The sequence below is a fragment of the Nicotiana tabacum genome, chromosome 20 (genome assembly GCF_000715075.1).
Source record: "Nicotiana tabacum cultivar K326 chromosome 20, ASM71507v2, whole genome shotgun sequence".
In the NCBI taxonomy this organism is placed as follows: domain Eukaryota; kingdom Viridiplantae; phylum Streptophyta; class Magnoliopsida; order Solanales; family Solanaceae; genus Nicotiana; species Nicotiana tabacum.
In genome coordinates this window covers 37,408,024-37,430,776 of record NC_134099.1, presented here as the reverse complement: position 1 = coordinate 37,430,776, position 22,753 = coordinate 37,408,024, and the positions used below count along the sequence as shown (strand labels likewise).

Below are 22,753 nucleotides of genomic sequence, written 5' to 3'. Positions count from 1 at the left end.
TAGTTTTATTTATGCTGCCTTGAATATGTTAGTTTTATATAAAAATTCACTTATAATGCTACTAAAAGTTTTTGACCCTTTTCAAATGGCTTAAGCCATGATACAAAGATAATATATAGATGACTTGTTTTAATTAAATGTGGAGGGTGTTTGGCTAAGCTTATAAGCTGGTCAAATTGACTTATAATCACCTTTTGGCTTATCTATGTGTTTGCTAAACATCCAAAGTGCTTATAAGCTAAAAACAGTCATAAGTTGGTCACTCCCAACTTATGACTTTTCTGCTTATTAGCACTTTTACTAGTTTATGCTTAATAATATTTTCTAATTCACTAGATATTTTTCCAAAATAAATTTCTTGACTTTCTCTTCATTCCATATTCGTTGTTAATTCTTTTCTTTACAAAGAAAATTTTAATTTATAATTTTTTGAAAAAATTCTAGGACATTTTAGTCATTTTAACAAAAGAATAGTTTGTCAGCACTTTTTAATCAAACACATCAATTGTTTACTATTAGTTTTAGTATTTTTATACAAACACGTAAATGCTTATTTTCAAAATCAGTTTAAGCATTTCAAACTTATAAGCTATTTACAATCAGCTAATCCAGACGCGCTCCTAATTTTTTTTTACAAATTGTGTACTCCGATAAGTCGATACTCCGCACATGCCTAGAAACTACTTATAAATAAGGCCACCAAATCAATTACTTCTCCTATTACGTAAGTTATATTTTTCAACACGAATTTTGCAATAATAAAATAAAATACAATAGCTAGCAACTATTCAAACAAACCATTTCATTATGGCTTAAATCTTCTCCGCTCTCACGTAGGGTTCCAATACCAAACTCAACACCTACACATATTTTCCATAAAACTCTCCAAAATCGACAATGCCGCGGCAACGGGACTACGGCGAAGATGAGGTGGAACCAGAGGAAGAGGAGGAGGAGGAAGAAGAAGACGAGGATGATAGAGGACAGAAACGGCGTAGATCGCATTTTATTGATGACGATCATTATGGCGGTCGACGACGGAGGACTGGTTTGCAATTTATTGACTTCGAAGCTGCTGTAGATAGTGATGAGGATGAGGAGGAAGAAGACGCCGAAGACGGTTAGACTTCTCGAATTCATCAGGAGAATGTGTATTGAAAATAATGCCTTTTTTTTTTATTAATCAGAACGTCGTAGGATCTGGAGAATAGGTGGAGAGGTCTGTTTATCAATGACAACATGATCAATGAGATATTTAGGGTTTGCAATTTGAAGTTGGAACAAAAACTTATTTAAAATTTGGAGTTGGAATAAAAAATTATTTGAATTTGGAGCTGGAATAAAAAATTATTTAAATTTGGCGTTGGAATAAAAAAGTTTGGTGATTTGAAAGCGTGGGAGCACATGGAAATCGCATAGGCGAGCGAGTGCATGGGATTAATTATCATATGTGCGAGGAAAACATGTCTAGTATAACCTAGATATGACATGGAAATAGAGAGAACTGATGATGTTGTTTTCTATGGAAGTTACATACAACAAAGAGTTGATTTAGGGCAAGTGAATATGTTTCACTTGCCTAGGACTCGGATGCTATAGAATACCGCAACATTTGGGGCTTGTAGTTTCCTTCTACAATCTGCTTTGATAATATCAGTAGTATATGCTTAGCTCACAATCCTGTCCATCATGCCCTCACCAAACACACTGAAATTACATTCATTTTGTTCATGAGAAGGTTGCATCTGGTGCTCTGAGTGTTCGCTATGTGCCAAGTACTGACCAACTTGCAGATTTACTTTATCAATCACAGCTTTCACTCTTGCCTGACAAGCTCAGCATTTGTCAAGACCCTGCATTGTTTGAGGGGGATAATATATATAGTCTTTGTATTATTTTCAATATTGTTTATCAAAGGATAGCCACTGTTTCCTTTTTATCTGTTGGTGTTGAATCTTAGATTTTTGTTTGCAGATTTCATAGTAGATGGTGGAGCTGAGATACCTGATGAGGACGGTGCCAGACGTGAATATCGTCACCGGCTGTTGCCACAGGAGGACCAAGAAGAAGACCTTGAGGAACTTACGAGAAGCATCCAGCAAAGATATGCGAGGTCTGCTCATGTGGAGTATGATGAGGAAGCAACAGATGTTGAGCAGCAAGCTCTACTGCCATCCGTCAGGGATCCTAAGCTGTGGATGGTGAAATGTGCGGTATGGTCTTGTCACCCTGGCTTAAGGCACAGCATTTTATCTTTTTATTTTTAACCATCTACATGTTATCTTGAATTTTTTTTTCTACATCGTGGTTTCTTAGATTGGTCAAGAGAGGAAGGTTGCGGTTTGCCTAATGCAAAAGGCAATTGATAGAGGACCAGAATTGCAAATTCGATCCGTTGTAGCCCTTGATCATCTTCAGAACTATATATACATAGAAGCAGACAAAGAAGCTCATGTGAGGGAGGTATATTATAGATGCCTATTTATCTTTTTTGTTTTGATTCACATTAAGCATTAGCACGTCACATATAAACTATTGTGTGTGATGAGTACCTAATAACCCCATTAATTTATGCCACCTATCTACTGCAGGCTTGCAAGGGTATGCGCGATATATATACCGCTAACGTGAAGCTAGTTCCCATCAAAGAGATGACTGATGTCCTCATGGTTGAAAGTAAGGCGGTTGATCTTGCCAGGGATTCTTTGATCAGAATGAAGACAGGAACTTACAAGGGAGACCTTGCAATGGTTGTCAAGTATTCTGCATTGTGTGTTGCATTGAGTAACTTATTTGATGCGCTCTTCTGATACTCTATCTTCCTGCTTTGTAGGTTGTGCATGTAGATGATATGGACCAGAAAGTCATTGTAAAATTAATTCCAAGAATTGACTTACGGGCTCTTGCAAACAATTTGGTATGCTTATCTGAACGATTCTTGTATTTCGAATCTTACTAGTCGTCATTTAAATGTTAACATTGTTAGAAATTTTTGACTTGTCTAGTAAACTTGCTGACTTATGCACCTTTGTAAATTCCCAGCATTATCTAGTACTGGTTTTTTGCAAGTATCTTGTAAATTTTTCGCTTACCTATCCAAAAGAAAATGTTGATGCCCTTCTCGGAAAATAATACTAGTCATTATAGTCTTCAGTTGGTAGGAGAGACTGGTAGGTTCTGTGTTTTGGATGCTTGAGTGTTAAATGTTTACATTGTTAGAACTTTTTGACTTATCTGGTAAACTAGCTGACTAATACACCTTTGTAAATTCCCAGCATTATCTAGTACTGGGTTTTGGCAATTACTAAATTTCTCGCTTACCTATCCAATAGAAAATGGTGATGCCCTTTTCACTAAATAATAGTAATAATAAATAAAGAAAGAAAAGAAAAGAAAAAGAAAATGTTCATGTTGCAAGAAACAGTTGCCGTTCCTTCTTGCATTTTTGATACTGCTTTTGTAGGAAGGAAGGTTTTGAAGTTTGGCAAAATGCCAAAGTCCCACATTGGTTGGGAGTTAAGTTTGGAGGGGATTTTTCCCCTATAAAAGAAGGCCTAATGTTTAGGATTGAAACACACCTCTCATTTGCCTTCTCATCTGTTTAAGGCATTTGTATCTTCTCTCTTTAGTATTATTTCACTTGTATTTTTGGAGTGGAATAAAATATTGGTTGTGTCCGAGGAGTAGGCAAAATTAGCCGAACCTCGTAAATTCTGGTGTTTCCTTTATTGTTGTTTTATTGTCTTATTTATTATTTGGTGGCTGTCATAATTTTTGGTATAGTAGTTGTGACTTATTCACACTATATACATTTGGCTTCCGCAACAATTGGTATCAGAGCCAAGGTACTGTCTAAGTATGCTCTGTAGTTGCAGCATAGTCTGATCTTCCACATCAGAAAAGATTTATCTTGGTAACTGAGTCAAGGTTCTGTCTGAGTATGCTCTGTAGTTGCAGCTTAGTCTGATCTTCTACATCAGAAAGGAAATAATCTTGATTTGTGTCGTCAGCTATTAAATAATATTTGTGTCAAATATGGGAGACAATAAACAAGAAGAATCTACATCAAGTGTCAACAATACGTCATCATTGGCATCTTCGCTTATGACAAGAATTGTGTCAAATGCGAAATTTGCGGTAGAAATTTTTGACGGGTCCGGACATTTTGGGATGTGGCAAGGCGAAGTTCTAGATGTCCTTTTTCAACAAGGGCTAGATCTGGCCATTGAAGAAAAGAAACCAGATGTTATTGGAGAAGAAGATTGGAGAATTATCAACCGTGTTGCTTGCGGTACCATTCGATCCTACCTTGCTAGAGAGCAGAAATATCCATACACAAAGGAAACTTCTGCAAGTAAATTATGGAAAGCACTGGAGGATAAATTTTTGAAGAAAAACAGTCAAAATAAATTGTACATGAAGAAGAGACTGTTTCACTTCACCTATGTTCCTGGTACCACGATGAATGAACATATCACCAGTTTCAATAAGTTGGTCACAGATTTGCAAAATATGGATACAACTTATGATGATGGTGACTTGGCCTTAATGTTGTTGGCGTCACTTCCTGATGAGTACGAGCACCTTGAAACTACTCTACTCCATGGAAATGACGAAATTTCTCTCAGAGAAGTTTGTTCAGCTTTGTACAGCTATGAACAAAGAAAGCGAGAAAAACAGAAGGGCGGAGAAGGAGAAGCACTGTTTGTGAGGGGTCGTCCTCAAAATCAAACGAGGACAAAGAAGGGAAGATCCAAGTCAAGATCCAGACCCAGCAAAGATGAATGTGCCTTTTGTCGAGAAAAAGGGCACTGGAAGAAAGACTGTCCGAAGTTGAAGAATAAGACCAAACATAACAATGGAAAGGCTATTATGGATTCAAATGTAGCTGATTGTGATGATTCAGACTTCTCATTAGTTACAACAGAGTCATCAACATCATCAGACATATGGTTGATGGACTCGGCTTGTAGCTATCATATGTGTCCCAACAGGGACTGGTTCGTGGAATTTCAAGAAGGAGAATATGGAGTCATCCACACAGCGGATAACAGCCCTCTTACCTCATATGGCATTGGTTCAATACGATTAAGGAACCATGATGGAATGATCAGAACATTGATAGATGTTAGATATGTACCGGATTTGAAGAAGAATCTCATCTCTGTGGGAGCCCTAGAATCAAAAGGGTTCAAAATCATTGCAGAAAATGGAGTGATGAGAGTATGCTCCGGTGCACTAGTGGTAATGAAGGCTAATCGGAAGAATAATAATATGTACCGCTATCGTGGCAGTACAGTTATTGGGACAGCGACAGTAACATCCAGTGACGACAAAGAGGCAGAAGCAACCAAGCTATGGCACATGCGCTTGGGACATGCTGGAGGAAAATCCTTGAAAACTCTATCAGATCAAGGATTGTTAAAAGGAGTAAAGGCTTGCAACTTGGAGTTTTGTGAGCATTGTGTTAAAGGGAAACAGACAAGGGTTAAATTTGGTACAGCGATCCATAATACTAAAGGCATTTTGGATTATGTACACTCTGATGTTTGGGGTCCTTCCAAAACACCTTCATTGGGTGGGAAGCACTATTTTGTAACCTTTGTTGATGATTTTTCCCGAAGAGTATGGGTGTATACAATGAAAAACAAAGATGAAGTGCTGGGAATTTTTCTCAAATGGAAGACGATGGTGGAGAATCAAACAGGCAGGAGGATCAAGTGTATTCGCACAGACAATGGAGGTGAATACAAAAATGATCATTTCAATAAGGTCTGTGAAAATGATGGCATCATCCGACACTTCACTGTTAGACATACACCACAACAGAATGGAGTGGCAGAACGTATGAACCGGACCTTGCTGGAGAAGGTACTGTGTATGTTGTCCAATGCTGGCTTGGGCAAAGAATTTTGGGCTGAGGCAATTACATATGCATGCCACCTCATTAATCGTCTACCATCTGCTGCTATTGATGGCAAAACACCATTTGAAAAATGGTACGGAAAACCTGCTGTAGATTATAACTCTTTGCACGTGTTTGGCTCAACTGCATATTATCATGTGACGGAGTCAAAATTGGATCCAAGGGCAAAGAAGGCTATTTTTATGGGAATTACTTCTGGAGTCAAAGGATATCGCTTATGGTGCCCTATGACAAAGAAAGTAATATTCAGCAGAGATGTTACCTTTGATGAATTTGCTATGGTAAATAAGGTAACAGAAGATACCAAACAAAATGAAGGTGCTTCTAAGCAGGTGGAGTTTGAGGGAAAATTTATTTTTCCTACACAAGAAGCAGAGGAGGAAACAAATGAAGATTACCCTCTGGAAGGAGAGCCAGTAGAGGAGATTCCAACTCAGGAATCTCAACAACAACTTGAATCAATAGCAACCAGCAGGCCAAAAAGAACAATAACGAAACCTGTTCGTCTCATAGAGACGGTTGCTTGTGCAACCTCAATTGTAGCTGATGATGTTCCTACTACTTATAAAGACGCTGTCCAAAGTTCAGAAGAAGATAAGTGGAGGATTGCCATGAATGATGAAATACAGTCCCTTCATCAGAATCATACATGGAGATTGGCCAATCTCCCGAAGGGAAAGAAAGCAATTGGGTGCAAATGGGTATTTGCAAAGAAAGAAGGATTTCCTAACCAATTAGATGTTCGCTACAAAGCAAGATTGGTGGCCAAAGGATATGCTCAAAAGGAGGGAATTGATTACAATGAAGTGTTTTCTCCAGTTGTAAAACATTCCTCCATTAGAATTATGTTGGCTTTGGTAGCACAATTGGATTTGGAACTAGTTCAGATGGATGTAAAAACTGCGTTTTTACATGGAAACTTGGAGGAGGAAATCTACATGACTCAGCCAGAAGGATTCAAAGTTGCTGGAAAAGAAAATATGGTGTGCAAACTTGAAAAATCGTTGTACGGATTGAAACAATCTTCTAGACAATGGTACAAGCGATTTGACGAGTTTATGTTGCGGCAAGGGTACAAGAGAAGCAAATACGATCATTGTGTGTATTTGCACAGGCTTAAAGATGGTTCCTTTGTATATCTTCTCCTATATGTTGATGATATGTTGATAGCTTCCAAGAATTCGGAAGAAATTGATAAGTTGAAGATTCAACTGAAGAAGGAGTTCGAGATGAAGGATTTGGGTGAGGCAAAGAAAATTCTTGGCATGGAGATAATTAGAGATAGACGTTCAAAGAAACTCTGTTTATCTCAAAAAGAATATTTGAAGAGAGTACTTCAACGTTTTGGCATAGATGACAAGACTAAGCCAGTTAGTACTCCACTTGCTTCCCATTTTAAGCTAAGTACTACTATGTCGCCAATGGATGAAGCTGAACGAGAGTATATGTCAAAGGTACCATACGCAAATGTTGTTGGTAGCTTGATGTATGCAATGGTTTGCACAAGGCCTGACATTTCACAAGCTGTTGGAGTTATTAGCAGATATATGCACAATCCAGGGAAGGAGCATTGGCAAGCTGTGAAGTGGATTCTACGGTATATTCATAATACTGTAGATGTCGGGTTAGTTTTTGAGCAGGAAGACAATCAGTTTGTAGTTGGATATTGTGACTCAGATTTTGCGGGTGATATGGACAACGAAGATCAACTACTGGTTATGTGTTTACTTTTGCAAAGGCACCAGTTAGTTGGAAGTCTACTTTGCAGTCAACAGTTGCTTTGTCTACAACAGAGGCAGAGTACATGGCTATTACAGATGCTGTGAAAGAGGCAATTTGGCTTCAAGGATTGCTAAAGGAGCTTGGTGTTGAATAAAAAGGTATCACAATTTTTTGTGATAGTCAAAGTGCTATTCAATTAGCGAAGAACCAAGTTTATCATGCAAGGACGAAGCACATTGATGTTCGGTATCATTTCGTACGAGAAATCATAGAAGAAGGTGGAGTCACGGTGAAGAAAATTCATACTACAGAGAATCCTGCTGATATGCTGACAAAGGTGGTGACTGCGGTCAAGTTTCAACATTGTTTGGATTTGATCAACATTGTTGAACACTGAAGATTGAAGATGAAGACACAACCAAAATTTGTTATTGAGAGAGAATTGAAAATGTGGAATTTTGCCAAGGTGGAGATTTTTGAAGTTTGGCAAAATGCCAAAGTCCCACATTGGTTGGGAGTTAAGTTTGGAGGGGATTTTTCCCCTATAAAAGAAGGCCTAATATTTAGGATTGAAACACACCTCTCATTTGCCTTCTCATCTGTTTAAGGCATTTGTATCTTCTCTCTTTAGTATTATTTCACTTGTATTTTTGGAGTGAAATAAAATATTGGTTGTGTCCGAGGAGTAGGCAAAATTAGCCGAACCTCGTAAATTCTGGTGTTTCCTTTATTGTTGTTTTATTGTCTTATTTATTATTTGGTGGCTGTCATAATTTTTGGTATAGTAGTTGTGACTTATTCACACTATATACATTTGGCTTCCGCAACAGAAGGGAAGTCACAAAGAAGAAGGCAGTAATTCCTCCGCCACGCTTAATGAATATTGATGAAGCTAGGTAACTGTTCCTTGGTATTTCTAGTTTCAATAAGTGCACAAATGGTCTATATAGAATTGTTAAATCTTTCTCATGATTTGCAGAGTGTTGAATATACGTGTGGAGCGTAAGCGAGACATGAGGACTGGTGACTATTTTGACAATATTGGAAGTATGTCGTTCAGAGATGGTTTCTTGTATAAGTCAGTGGCGATGAAATCAATCAGCACTCAGAACATACATCCAACTTTTGATGAACTTGAGAGATTTCGCCGACCTGGTGAGAGTGGGGATGGCGATATGGCTAGTCTATCTATTTTGTTTGCAAATAGGAAAAAGGGTCGTTTTATGAAGGGTGACCGTGTTATTGTGGTGAAAGGGGATCTCAGGAAAATGGAAGGTCATGTTGAGAAAGTTGAGGAAGATACCGTTCATATCAGACCAAATCAGAAAGGCCTTCCTGTGGTACTACCCCCCCCCCTTCTTTAAAAATGTGTTGTACATGCATCGAGTGTCTCAGAAGAAGTAAGTACTTTTTTTTTTGTTAACATGCTTCCTGACTGTGGCAGGAAACTCTGGCTTTTAGTGATAAAGAGATACGCAAGCACTTTGAGCCTGGAAATCACGTGAAAGTAATATGTGGTTCATCTGAAGGCGCAACTGGTATTGTTGCATCCGTTGAGGGGCATGTGGTGAACTTGGTATCAGATACAACAAAGGAGCCTGTAAGTTAAGCATGTTTGGAAATTTGAGGTATGATCTAATCTGAAGTCCTTCAGAAGAATGGTGATACATACCACTTTTTTTATATCTGCAGCTCAGTGTGTTTGCCGATAATGTTGTTCTTAGTTCTGAAGTAACATCTGGTCTCACTCGTATTGGGGAGTATGAGCTCCATGACCTTGTAATACTAGAGTAAGCATTTTCTTCTTATAAGAGTAAGGGGATTGCATTACACAAGTTGTCCTTTTCGAACCAATAGCTAAATTTCTTAATTGAATACGTTTTTTGCAGCAATAAGAGCTTTGGTGTGATTATACGTGTAGACAGTGAAGCCTTCCAGGTGAGTATTATAGTTTTGAGGTTGAAGTTATCATGTTAATTGTGTTGCTCACATCTGAATGACATTAATAGGTCCTTAAGGGAGTGCCTGATAGGCCTGATGTAGCACTTGTTAGACTTAGAGAGATCAAAGGGAAAGTTGAGAAGAGAGGGAACGCGCAAGAGCACTTCAAGAACCAATTAGCGGTCAAAGACGTGGTGAAAGTTATCGAGGGTCCTTGCAAAGTGTGTATTGTCCTTTCAAAAATTATCTTGTTACTGACTTTTGTTCATGTGGTGTGTGTGTGTGTGTTATCGTCACAACTTTTTTTGTTACTTATAGGGAAAACAAGGTCATGTAGAACACATCTTCAGAGGAGTTATTTTTATTTATGATCGCCATCACCTTGAGCATGCTGGTTTTATTTGTGCCAAAACTCAATCTTGTGTGGTGATTGGTGGCTCAAGGGCAAATGGTGATAGAAATGTATGTCTGTATTTTCTTGCTTCTGGAAGATTTAGCTATTGTTTTTGCAATTCTATCATATCCTTTTCTTGCTGTCGGAAAACTGTGCTTACAGTGGAATTCCTGTAGGGTAACCCCTTCTCATCAAGATTTGCACATTTCAGAACACCACCCCGTGCTCCTCAATCTCCAATGAGATCGTCTAGAGGTGGCCCGCCCATGAGCTGTAAGTTTCTGATAATGGTGCTATCTTGATGTTCTATGATATTCCTTTTAGTTCATTCACCAAAGGAGCCCTTGTTTCTTACTCATTTGGGTTTTACATTGCATGCTATTTGTCACATTTATGATCTTTATTTTCATGTCTTCCATTTGATTCATTATTTTCCTAACTTTTATGCTTGGTGTGCTCTAGATGGAGGCAGACATAGAGGTGGGAGAGGGCATGATGCTTTAGTTGGAGTTGATGTGAAAATTCGCCTTGGGACCTTTAAAGGTTGTAAGGGGCGTGTTGTTGATATCAAAGGAACTTCAGTCCGAGTTGGGCCCAGATGAAAGTTGTTACAGGCAAGTTTTTCTTCAATCTGGGTGCCCTGGTTCTTTTTCTTCTTTGGGTTGAGGGTTGGGTTTGAACCAAAAATGATTCTTTAATTACAAAGGGCCCTCTTCTTTGTAATTTTGTGGAGGGAAGCTTAGTTGAATCCCGATTATGGACACTGTCGTCCAATTTTTTATTTTTATTTTTGATTGCTTAACATTCTTTGCTGACTCCAATGTTTCTTGCAGTGGATCGCAATCATATTGTCGATAGTGTTAATATGTCCACACCATTCTGGTAAGTATATTTCTTCCACGAACTTTTGAGTTATTGGGTATTAGCTGTCTAATTATTTCTTTGTTTTTAGGGAACCATTTGGATATGGTTTGGGCAGTGAAACACCATCACATCCTTCGAAGACTCCACTTCGTACATTCATGACACCCATGAGAGATCCTGGTGGTCCTTTTTTCTGCTGCTTTGTGGCAATGTTGTTGTTCATCTCTTTTTATTAATTTTTTGCTAGCTGTTTGACTTTAGCTTTTTTGGTCATTTTCCTCTATAGCAACACCTATCCATGATGGCATGAGGACGCTGATGCGTGACAGAGCATGGAATCCAATGAGTCCACCTAGGTATGTTGTGTCATTGGAGAAAATAAGCTTAATGGCTTAGGGTTTTGGAAATAGAAGAAGTGCCATGTATCCTGCCTAATTCTTATTTGACCTGATACTAATTGATATAATCCTTGAAGAAATAAAAAAGAGCAATGTCTTCACATAAAATGTGACATTCGTGTCTCCTGGGTGGTTTAGGTCTTGGAAATGGATTTGTCGTTATGCATTCATGTGTGAAGTTCTCATCTTTCTCTTATATAAGATGGGTAAGGATCAGATTAAAATTATGGTCTTGTACTTGAAAGCCTTCCAACCAGGAGGTTGTGAGTTTGAGTCACCCCAAGAGCAAGGAGGGGAGTTCTTGGAAGGAGGGATGCCCGAGGGTCTATTGGAAACAACCTCTCTACCCCAGGGTAGAGGTAAGGTCTGCGTACACACTACCCTCCCCAGACCCCACTAGTAGGATTATACTGGGTTGTTGTTGTTGTTTCTTGAAAGCCTTTGTGCATTTAGGGGTGTCAATCTTCTTTTGCGTTTGCGATTACACTTTGGGTGGCATGCCCTCCTTTTAAATTACAGTCTTGCTATTTCAGTTTGTCGCTCTTACTGTCATAAAATTAGTGAGTTGGAGTTCCATTTTCTTGATATTAACTAGTTGCAATTGCAAAATACTAGGGACAGTTGGGAAGACGGAAACCCTGCTTCGTGGGGGTCAAGTCCGCAATATCAGGTTTTTAAGCTTTCCACTCTGTTTCAGTATAAATGGGGAGCTTTGTCCTTTAATGTGATTGTGATCCTTTCATTTTCAGCCGTCCAGTCCTCGTTCAAGTGCTTATGAGGCAGCACCTACTCCTGGTTCTGGTTGGACCAGCACTCCTAGCGGTAATTACAGTGATTCTGGGACCCCAAGGGACAATGGTTCTGCATGTGGTAACCAGAAGTTTCCCTTTACAGGAGTCAAAATGAGAGTTACATTGTCGTTTTGGGTCTTTATATGGAGAATATAATGCCATTATCCTTATTCTGTGCAGCTAATGCTTCAAGTCCGTACTTGCCATCAACTCCTGGTGGCCAACCACCAATGACACCGAGTTCAGCATATGTACCAGGCACTCCTGGTGGGCAGCCAATGACTCCTGGAAGTGGTGCGCTGGACATGATGTCACCTTTAGGAGGTGTGTCCCCTGCTCCTCGCAATAACTTGTGTCTCTTTTTAATGACAAAAAACTTAATATATGTTGCTGCAAGTTTAAATGAGAAACATTTTAGTTTATTGAGCCAGTAAACTTGTGATCGCCGCAGAATTTAGATATTTAACCATTATTCTCTTGTATTCTAGCGAAAGAAAACTTAAACATTTCTTTTTTCCACATTGCAAAGTGATGAACTAGCGGGCTTGTATTTCATTTTCATGCATTTTGATTCAATGTTTTAGGCTTTTAGCGTATAATTATTCCTTTCATTTTTTGTTGGTAATTATAGTGTGAGTTCCAGTAATAGATTGAAATTCAAATGTTGTCTTTTAGCTTTATGAGTTCAGTTTTTTCGCGTTCTTAATGGTTTTTTTGGTTATTAATGTCAAAATTAGTATAGAATTAATCAAAATCACTGTGGGGAATGCAAAGAAGTCCGAACGGTTACTTCTTTACTACTTGAGGCATTAAGTAGAGATGAGCCTGAGTATAATGACCTTTAATGCTATTCATTAGTGCAAATGAATCTTACTTATTATTTAAGCTTTCTGTGTATAGTTTGGTAATGCAATATATCTGGATTCTCTTGGGAAGTTCTATACAAATTTCTACTTTATTAACATGTGCTTTACCTGTCATAGAGTAGAGGAGAGTTGCATGAAAATGCTTGATGTTAATGTTGACATCTCTGTAGTCAAATGTCCGCTAGATATGTAAATCATGATATCGTTGTAACCGGATTAGCTTGATGGCGGTTTTTGTGATGATCCAGCTTTATCCTTGTTTGAGATTTCGTGCAGATTCACGCTTGTCATCTAGAAGAGTGGTTGGTAATTAATGGTATTTTCAACTTTCAGTAGTAGTGGATAACTTTTTAATTGCAGGTGGGGATACCGAAAGTCCTTGGCTCTTGCCTGATATCTTGGTCAATGTACGCAAGTCCAATGATGATACTGTCACTGGAGTTGTACGTGAGGTGCTAGCGGTATGTTTATTCTGCACTGATTTGCCTTTCCTTTAGATGGCATTTTCTTTGCATGCTACGACCTGGGGATGTGTATGTGATTAATATTATCATGTAGAGAATGTTCTCTCTTTGGAAACCGCCTACGAACCTCTTAACCACTTCCTGAGTAGATGCATCTGTTGCGGAAACCAAATGTATATAGTGTGAATAAGTCACAACTACTATACCAAAAATTATGACAGCCACCAAATAATAAATAAGACAATAAAACAATAATAAAGGGAACACCAGAATTTACGAGGTTCGGCTAATTTTGCCTACTCCTCGGACACAACCAATATTTTATTTCACTCCAAAAATACAAGTGAAATAATACTAAAGAGAGAAGATACAAATGCCTTAAACAGATGAGAAGGCAAATGAGAGGTGTATCTCAATCCTAAACATTAGGCCTTCTTTTATAGGGGAAAAATTCCCTCCAAACTTAACTCCCAACCAATGTGGGACTTTGGCATTTTGCCAAACTTCAACAAATCTCCACCTTGGCAAAATTCCACATTTTCAATTCTCTCTCAATAACAAATTTTGGTTGTGTCTTCATCTTCAATCTTCAGTGTTCAACAATGTTGATCAAATCCAAACAATGTTGAAACTTGACCGCAGTCACCACCTTTGTCAGCATATCAGCAGGATTCTCTGTAGTATGAATTTTCTTCACCGTGACTCCACCTTCTTCTATGATTTCGCGTACGAAATGATACCGAACATCAATGTGCTTCGTCCTTGCATGATAAACTTGGTTCTTCGCTAATTGAATAGCACTTTGACTATCACAAAAAATTGTGATACCTTTTTGTTCAACACCAAGCTCCTTTAGCAATCCTTGAAGCCAAATTGCCTCTTTTACAGCATCTGTAATAGCCATGTATTCTGCCTCTGTTGTAGACAAAACAACTGTTGACTGCAAAGTAGACTTCCAACTAACTGGTGCCTTTGCAAAAGTAAACACATAACCAGTAGTTGATCTTCGTTTGTCCATATCACCCGCAAAATCTGAGTCACAATATCCAACTACAGACTGATTGTCTTCCTGCTCAAAAACTAACCCGACATCTACAGTATTATGAATATACCGTAGAATCCACTTCACAGCTTGTCAATGCTCCTTCCCTGGATTGTGCATATATCTGCTAATAACTCCAACAGCTTGTGAAATGTCAGGCCTTGTGCAAACCATTGCATACATCAAGCTACCAACAACATTTGCGTATGGTACCTTTGACATATACTCTCGTTCAGCTTCATCCATTGGCGACATAGTAGTACTTAGCTTAAAATGGGAAGCAAGTGGAGTACTAACTGGCTTAGTCTTGTCATCTATGCCAAAACGTTGAAGTACTCTCTTCAAATATTCCTTTTGAGATAAACAGAGTTTCTTTGAACGTCTATCTCTAATTATCTCCATGCCAAGAATTTTCTTTGCCTCACCCAAATCCTTCATCTCGAACTCCTTCTTCAGTTGAATCTTCAACTTATCAATTTCTTCCAAATTCTTGGAAGCTATCAACATATCATCAACATATAGGAGAAGATATACAAAGGAACCATCTTTAAGCTTGTGCAAATACACACAATGATCGTATTTGCTTCTCTTGTACCCTTGCCGCAACATAAACTCGTCAAATCGCTTGTACCATTGTCTAGAAGATTGTTTCAATCCGTACAACGATTTTTCAAGTTTGCACACCATATTTTCTTTTCCAGCAACTTTGAATCCTTCTGGCTGAGTCATGTAGATTTCCTCCTCCAAGTTTCCATGTAAAAACGCAGTTTTTACATCCATCTGAACTAGTTCCAAATCCAATTGTGCTACCAAAGCCAACATAATTCTAATGGAGGAATGTTTTACAACTGGAGAAAACACTTCATTGTAATCAATTCCCTCCTTTTGAGCATATCCTTTGGCCACCAATCTTGCTTTGTAGCGAACATCTAATTGGTTAGGAAATCCTTCTTTCTTTGCAAATACCCATTTGCACCCAATTGCTTTCTTTCCCTTCGGGAGATTGGCCAATCTCCATGTATGATTCTGATGAAGGGACTATATTTCATCATTCATGGCAATCCTCCACTTATCTTCTTCTGAACTTTGGACAGCGTCTTTATAAGTAGTAGGAACATCATCAGCTACAATTGAGGTTGCACAAGCAACCGTCTCTATGAGACGAACAGGTTTCGTTATTGTTCTTTTTGGCCTGCTGGTTGCTATTGATTCAAGTTGTTGTTGAGATTCCTGATTTGGAATCTCCTCTACTGGCTCTCCTTCCAGAGGGTAATCTTCATTTGTTTCCTCCTCTGCTTCTTGTGTAGGAAAAATAAATTTTCCCTCAAACTCCACCTGCTTAGAAGCACCTTCATTTTGTTTGGTATCTTCTGTTACCTTATTTACCATAGCAAATTCATCAAAGGTAACATCTCTGCTGAATATTACTTTCTTTGTCATAGGACACCATAAGCGATATCCTTTGACTCCAGAAGTAATTCCCATAAAAATAACCTTCTTTGCCCTTGGATCCAATTTTGACTCTATCACATGATAATATGCAGTTGAGCCAAACACGTGCAAAGAGTTATAATCTACAGCAGGTTTTCCGTACCATTTTTCAAATGGTGTTTTGCCATCAATAGCAGCAGATGATAGACGATTAATGAGGTGGCATGCATATGTAATTGCCTCAGCCCAAAATTCTTTGCCCAAGCCAGCATTGGACAACATACACCGTACCTTCTCGAGCAAGGTCCGGTTCATACGTTCTGCCACTCCATTCTGTTGTGGTGTATGTCTAACAGTGAAGTGTCGGACGATGCCATCATTTTCACAGACCTTATTGAAATGATCATTTTTGTATTCACCTCCATTGTCTGTGCGAATACACTTGATCCTCCTGCCTGTTTGATTCTCGACCATCGTCTTCCATTTGAGAAAAATTCCCAGCACTTCATCTTTGTTTTTCATTGTATACACCCACACTCTTCGAGAAAAATCATCAACAAAGGTTACAAAATAGTGCTTCCCACCCAATGAAGGTGTTTTGGAAGGACCCCAAACATCAGAGTGTACATAATCCAAAATGCCTTTAGTATTATGGATCGCTGTACCAAATTTAACCCTTGTCTGTTTCCCTTTGACACAATGCTCACAAAACTCCAAGTTGCAAGCCTTTACTCCTTTTAACAATCCTTGATCTGATAGAGTTTTCAAGGATTTTCCTCCAGCATGTCCCAAGCGCATGTGCCATAGCTTGGTTGCTTCTGCCTCTTTGTCGTCACTGGATGTCACTGTCGCTGTCCCAATAACTGTACTGCCACGATAGCGGTACATATTATTATTCTTCCGATTAGCCTTCATTACCACTAGTGCACCGGAGCATACTCTCATCACTCCATTTTCTGCAATGATTTTGAACCCTTTTGATTCTAGGGCTCCCACAGAGATGAGATTCTTCTTCAAATCCGGTACATATCGAACATCTATCAATGTTCTGATCATTCCATCATGGTTCCTTAATCGTATTGAACCAATGCCATATAAGGTAAGAGGGCTGTTATCCGCTGTGTGGATGACTCCATATTCTCCTTCTTGAAATTCCACGAACCAGTCCCTGTTGGGACACATATGATAGCTACAAACCGAGTCCATCAACCATATGTCTGATGATGTTGATGACTCTGTTGTAACTAATGAGAAGTCTGAATCATCACAATCAGCTACATTTGAATCCATAATAGCCTTTCCATTGTTATGTTTGGCCTTATTCTTCAACTTCGGACAGTCTTTCTTCCAGTGCCCTTTTTCTCGACAAAAGGCACATTCATCTTTGCTGGGTCTGGATCTTGACTTGGATCTTCCCTTCTTTGTCCTCGTTTGATTTTGAGGACGACCCCTCACAAACAGTGCTTCTCCTTCTCCGCCCTTCTGTTTTTCTCGCTTTCTTTGTTCATAGCTGTACAAAGCTGAACAAACTTCTCTGAGAGAAATTTCGTCATTTCCATGGAGTAGAGTAGTTTCAAGGTGCTCGTACTCATCAGGAAGTGACGCCAACAACATTAAGGCCAAGTCACCATCATCATAAGTTGTATCCATATTTTGCAAATCTGTGACCAACTTATTGAAACTGGTGATATGTTCATTCATCGTGGTACCAGGAACATAGGTGAAGTGAAACAGTCTCTTCTTCATGTACAATTTATTTTGACTGTTTTTCTTCAAAAATTTATCCTCCAGTGCTTTCCATAATTTACTTGCAGAAGTTTCTTTTGTGTATGGATATTTCTGCTCTCTAGCAAGGTAGGATCGAATGGTACCGCAAGCAACACGGTTGATAATTCTCCAATCTTCTTCTCCAATAACATCTGGTTTCTTTTCTTCAATGGCCAGATCTAGCCCTTGTTGAAAAAGGACATCTAGAACCTCGCCTTGCCACATCCCAAAATGTCCGGACCCGTCAAAAATTTCTACCGCAAATTTCGCATTTGACACAATTCTTGTCATAAGCGAAGATGCCAATGATGACGTATTGTTGACACTTGATGTAGATTCTTCTTGTTTATTGTCCCCCATATTTGACACAAATATTATTTAATAGCTGACGACACAAATCAAGATTATTTCCTTTCTGATGTAGAAGATCAGACTAAGCTGCAACTACAGAGCATACTCAGACAGAACCTTGACTCAGTTACCAAGATAAATCTTTTCTGATGTGGAAGATCATACTATGCTGCAACCACAGAGCATACTTAGACAGTACCTTGGCTCTGATACCAATTGTTGCGGAAGCCAAATGTATATAGTGTGAATAAGTCACAACTACTATACCAAAAATTATGACAGCCACCAAATAATAAATAAGACAATAAAACAATAATAAAGGGAATACCAGAATTTACGAGGTTCGGCTAATTTTGCCTACTCCTCGGACACAACCAATATTTTATTTCACTCCAAAAATACAAGTGAAATAATACTAAAGAGAGAAGATACAAATGCCTTAAACAGATGAGAAGGCAAATGAGAGGTGTATCTCAATCCTAAACATTAGGCCTTCTTTTATAGGGGAAAAATCCCCTCCAAACTTAACTCCCAACCAATGTGGGACTTTGGCATTTTGCCAAACTTCAACAGCATCCCATGTTTATGTTAATTAGGAAGTGAGTATTATTAGATAGTTATTTGGGGTATCCTAGGCAGTGGTAGTGATAATATCGACTTATGAATTTAAGGTTGTGATATTATCACTTGTAAATGATACTCTCTCCTTCCCAATTTATGTGGCACTCTACGATTGCATTCTTTCATTTTTAGTCAGTTCCAAAAAGAATGTTACATTTTTTTTATTTAGAAACAATTTATCTTTAGAATCCTTCCTTGATGAATTGATTTACAGCTACACAAGTATTTATGATTTGTTTTAGATCACAAGTTTCAATTTTCATATTACATGCCAAGGCAAACAAGGCCGCATAAATTGGATCTTTTTTTTTTGGCATTAGTTTCCATGCTTTGAAACTTCTTTTTTTCGTTCATTTGATTTTTATGTGCGGGAGAAAATTTATTATTGCTGATTTTGCTGGATTAAATCTTGAACTTTGTAATTCTATTATTCCTTTACCAAAAGTAAAAGTACATACTCCATCACTCTTTCCATATTGGGATGTTTCAAAATGTGCGAGATCGTTCTATTCCTGTACAACTTTCACATCTTTCAAGCGTTTGAATTCATTAAACCGTTCATGGTTTAACTTTGATGTGATGCTCTCTTTTCAATTACGGCTTTTAAACATTTTCTTCCATCATTATTAATATGCTATACAAGTCAATTAAATGAAAAGAGAGCACATATTTCAACTTAATGAATTATATAATACTGTGTTAACTGCTTCACGTGTCGTAGCACACAAATCGTAGTTGTTGTTTACATAATTCTAAGAAGGTTAAAAAAGAAAAAAGATTCTAAGAAGGTGATTGCTTTGATCAGAGATTTTTTCTCCTATATGATCTCTGGCTGAGAACCATAGTTAAAATCTCCTTTTCAAAGAGGATAATCTGTCTTTTTCTTCGGAGAATAACCAAATGATCTTTAACTTCTGGTGCAGGACGGTTCCTGTAGCGTTGCTCTCAGATCAAGCGGCAGTGGTGACACTATCATCGCACACGCAACTGAAATTGAGATAGTTGTACCGAAGAAGTCGGATAAAATCAAGATCATAGGTGGCCCACAACGTGGTTCCACTGGTAAACTTATTGGTGTTGATGGCACTGACGGTATTGTAAAGGTTGATGATACCCTTGATGTTAAAATATTAGACATGGTAATTTTGGCGAAGTTAGCGAATGCAGAGTGAATATATTTCATGTCGTGTTAATCATGAATATGAGGTTAATCTTAAAGGTAATATTACTGTTAGTAGGTTGCAGGAGCGTCGATGGTTGTAGTAGTAAGTAATAGATTGCCCAAGTCATTTTTCTTTTCCGTGCTGTTGTCTGCTGATTTGGCAGTATGCAGATTTTGCACTATTTTTCGGGAATCGGCTTTTATTTTTTCTGGATCCGGCTGCTCTTCGTTAAAGATTCTTTTTATTTCCTCAAGTTTATAATTAGATAATTGACGCTTATCTTCTTTGAAATTTTAAAGGCTTAGATTAAATTAACTTAACAAAAATTTTAATCGTAATCAGTGAGATAAATTTTGGGGAAAAACTCACTATCATTGTTAAGCAAAATCTGAATTCCCACTAGTATCGCTACAACCACTAGTATCGCTACAACCACTAGTATAATTTTGGCAATGTAATCTTCTTTCTCTTTCCCTCTCATGTAACCTGTTATGCGGCGCCTTCCTGAGATATCTTGGAAGGGCGATGTAAGGCTAAGCAATCAATATTCGTGTAGTTATTAACCGCTAACTAGGATCCCCTCCGTACGTTAGACGAGTGTTGTACGGGAAAATAGATGTCAAGAGCAACTGAGAGAACAAAAAAGAGAATGAGATGAAAGAAAGCTTGATTGCATTAATGAAACCTATTACAAAAAGGCAATACGATATCGACGGGGAGATACAACAGTAGAGAAAAAAAGGACTTAAATTAAATTGTCTCTTTCTTTTTCCTCTCGACGCACCTTAGCATGCCTTTGCTAACTTGCGCCACCAGTGGAAAATGCCTCGGGGGAGACCGAAAAGGAATACTATGAAGCTCAATTTGATGGAGATTCTGACCACGAGAAGGAAGAAACTCTGGGAAAGGGGTGGTAATTTTGCCTCAAGTTGCGCAAAATCGAGATGTAGCAAAAACTCTAACTCATCCAATTAGGGTAGAAGATTCACAAAACCCACCTGCAAATACAGTGGGAAATGTAGAGAAAAAGATCGTAACGCCTACAATTGCCATCAGGGACGAAACAAAGTCAGATATGATAGAGGTAAGGATAGAGAAAATAGCAACAAAGGAGCCTGTCGGTGCACAGAGGAAATTGAATATGGCCGCTGAAAAATAGGGAAAGGCTTGGCATAACCTCTTTACGGGGAATAGATTTGCTGCAAAGGGGATGGATCTAGAGTATATTGCCCCATTGATACAGGATGGAGTCAAGGTGGTACAACTACAGAAAGAAGAAGTTGAAGCTGAAAATGATAAATAGAGGAAGACAATAATCTTGTACGTTGTCGGAGACTCTCCCACAATTGGGGCACTGGAAAGGTTCATTGTTGCTCAATGGAATTTCACAGCAAAGCCCAGAATATACTACCACCATGAAGGGTACTTTGTCGTTCTCTTTAATAGTTTGGATGACAAAAATGAGGCATTGTACTCGGGATCACATACTATGAATAATAGGCCACTTATTGTGAAATCATGGACGACAAACTTTAATTTTCACGATGAAGTTCTGAAAACCATTCCAATGTGGGTGCAGTATCCTAATTTGCCTTTGAATTGTTGGAGCAAAAAGTTACTAAGTAGAATTAGCGGTGGTTTGGGCACTTCTCTGTACGCGGATGAATGTACATCTAGTGTTGACAGAATTTCATATGCTAGAGTGTTAGTAGAGATGGACATTACAAGGCCCTTATCGAGAAGTACGCGCTGCAAGATCCTGAAGGGAAAGTGTTTGAACAAGTTGTTGATTATGATTGGATCCCAGAATATTGTAATGTATGTTTGCAAGTTGGCCACACGTGTATAGAGAAAAGCAAACAAGTTATACCATAATCTAAAAAGAAGATACAAAAGCCAAACCTTCAGTGGAGGAACAAACAAACACAAGATCAAAATAAAGAGATATGTGTTGCTACAACACAGGAAATAGAGGCAGGAAAGAATGATACACAGTCACAGAAGGCAAATACTGCTACCCAACCAGGAGTGATAATACAGGAGGGTAATCAACCATTGAAGGGTACTCAACAAGGTAATGAAGAGTGGCAAGAGGTTTGGGGAATCAGCAGGAAAGGCTCAACTAGTTGCAAATATATCTTCAAGTACGGTGCTAACTAACAATGGATAGTATGTTAGAGCAACAAAGAATTGAACCTAACTGTACAAATATAGGAAAGTACAGAGGAAAATGTAGTTTTGGCGGGACAAGTTCTGGTACTCAACCCTTATCAATTCCAATACGAAAGTAGTAACATGGAATGTAAGGGGATTAAATAATGTATATAAGCAGAAGGAGGTAAAGGAGTTTTTTAGGAATAATAAAGTTAGTATGCTTGCAATAACTGAGCATAGGGTGAATGAACAATATGCTAGTCAAATAATAAAGAAGATCACAGGTAGGTGGAGATGGTGTGATAACTACAATACATGCACAAGAGAGAGAATTTGGCTAATATGGGATTTAGATTTGATGGACTTTACTTTGATTGAAGCACATACTCAGTTCATTCATGGTTTGTCGAACATCTATGCACTAAATATGCAAATCACCATTACAGCAGTCTATGGCCTTCACACTATTAACGATAGAAGGGGATTGTGGAATGAACTTGGAAATATGGTTCATACAGTGCAGGGACCTTGGATAGCCTTGGGTGATTTCAACTCTATAATAGACACAGATGACAAAATAGGAGGGGCACCAATTCAAGATGTCGAAACTAGAGAATTTAGAAAGTTCCTATTAGACTCTGGTTTGGTCGAATTGAAAAGTGTGGGCAGAAGATATACCTGGACAAACTCACATATGTTCAGCAAGATCGGGCCTTTGTCAACTCAGATTGGATGCAAAGTCTACTATACTTAGAAGGTATAGTTATGGATCTGAGACCCCATTGCAATTAACTTTGAAGATGCTCCGGATATGGGTCAAAGACCTTTCAGATTCCTCAATTGCCTGGCTGATCATCC

General features: G+C 38.4%; 1 pseudogene; it reads left to right on the top strand.

The window, feature by feature from the left end:
* The first annotated feature begins 817 nt into the window (after positions 1-817).
* Positions 818-19,886, top strand: LOC107762500 (putative transcription elongation factor SPT5 homolog 1; annotated as a pseudogene).
* Positions 19,887-22,753: the final 2,867 nt, after the last annotated feature.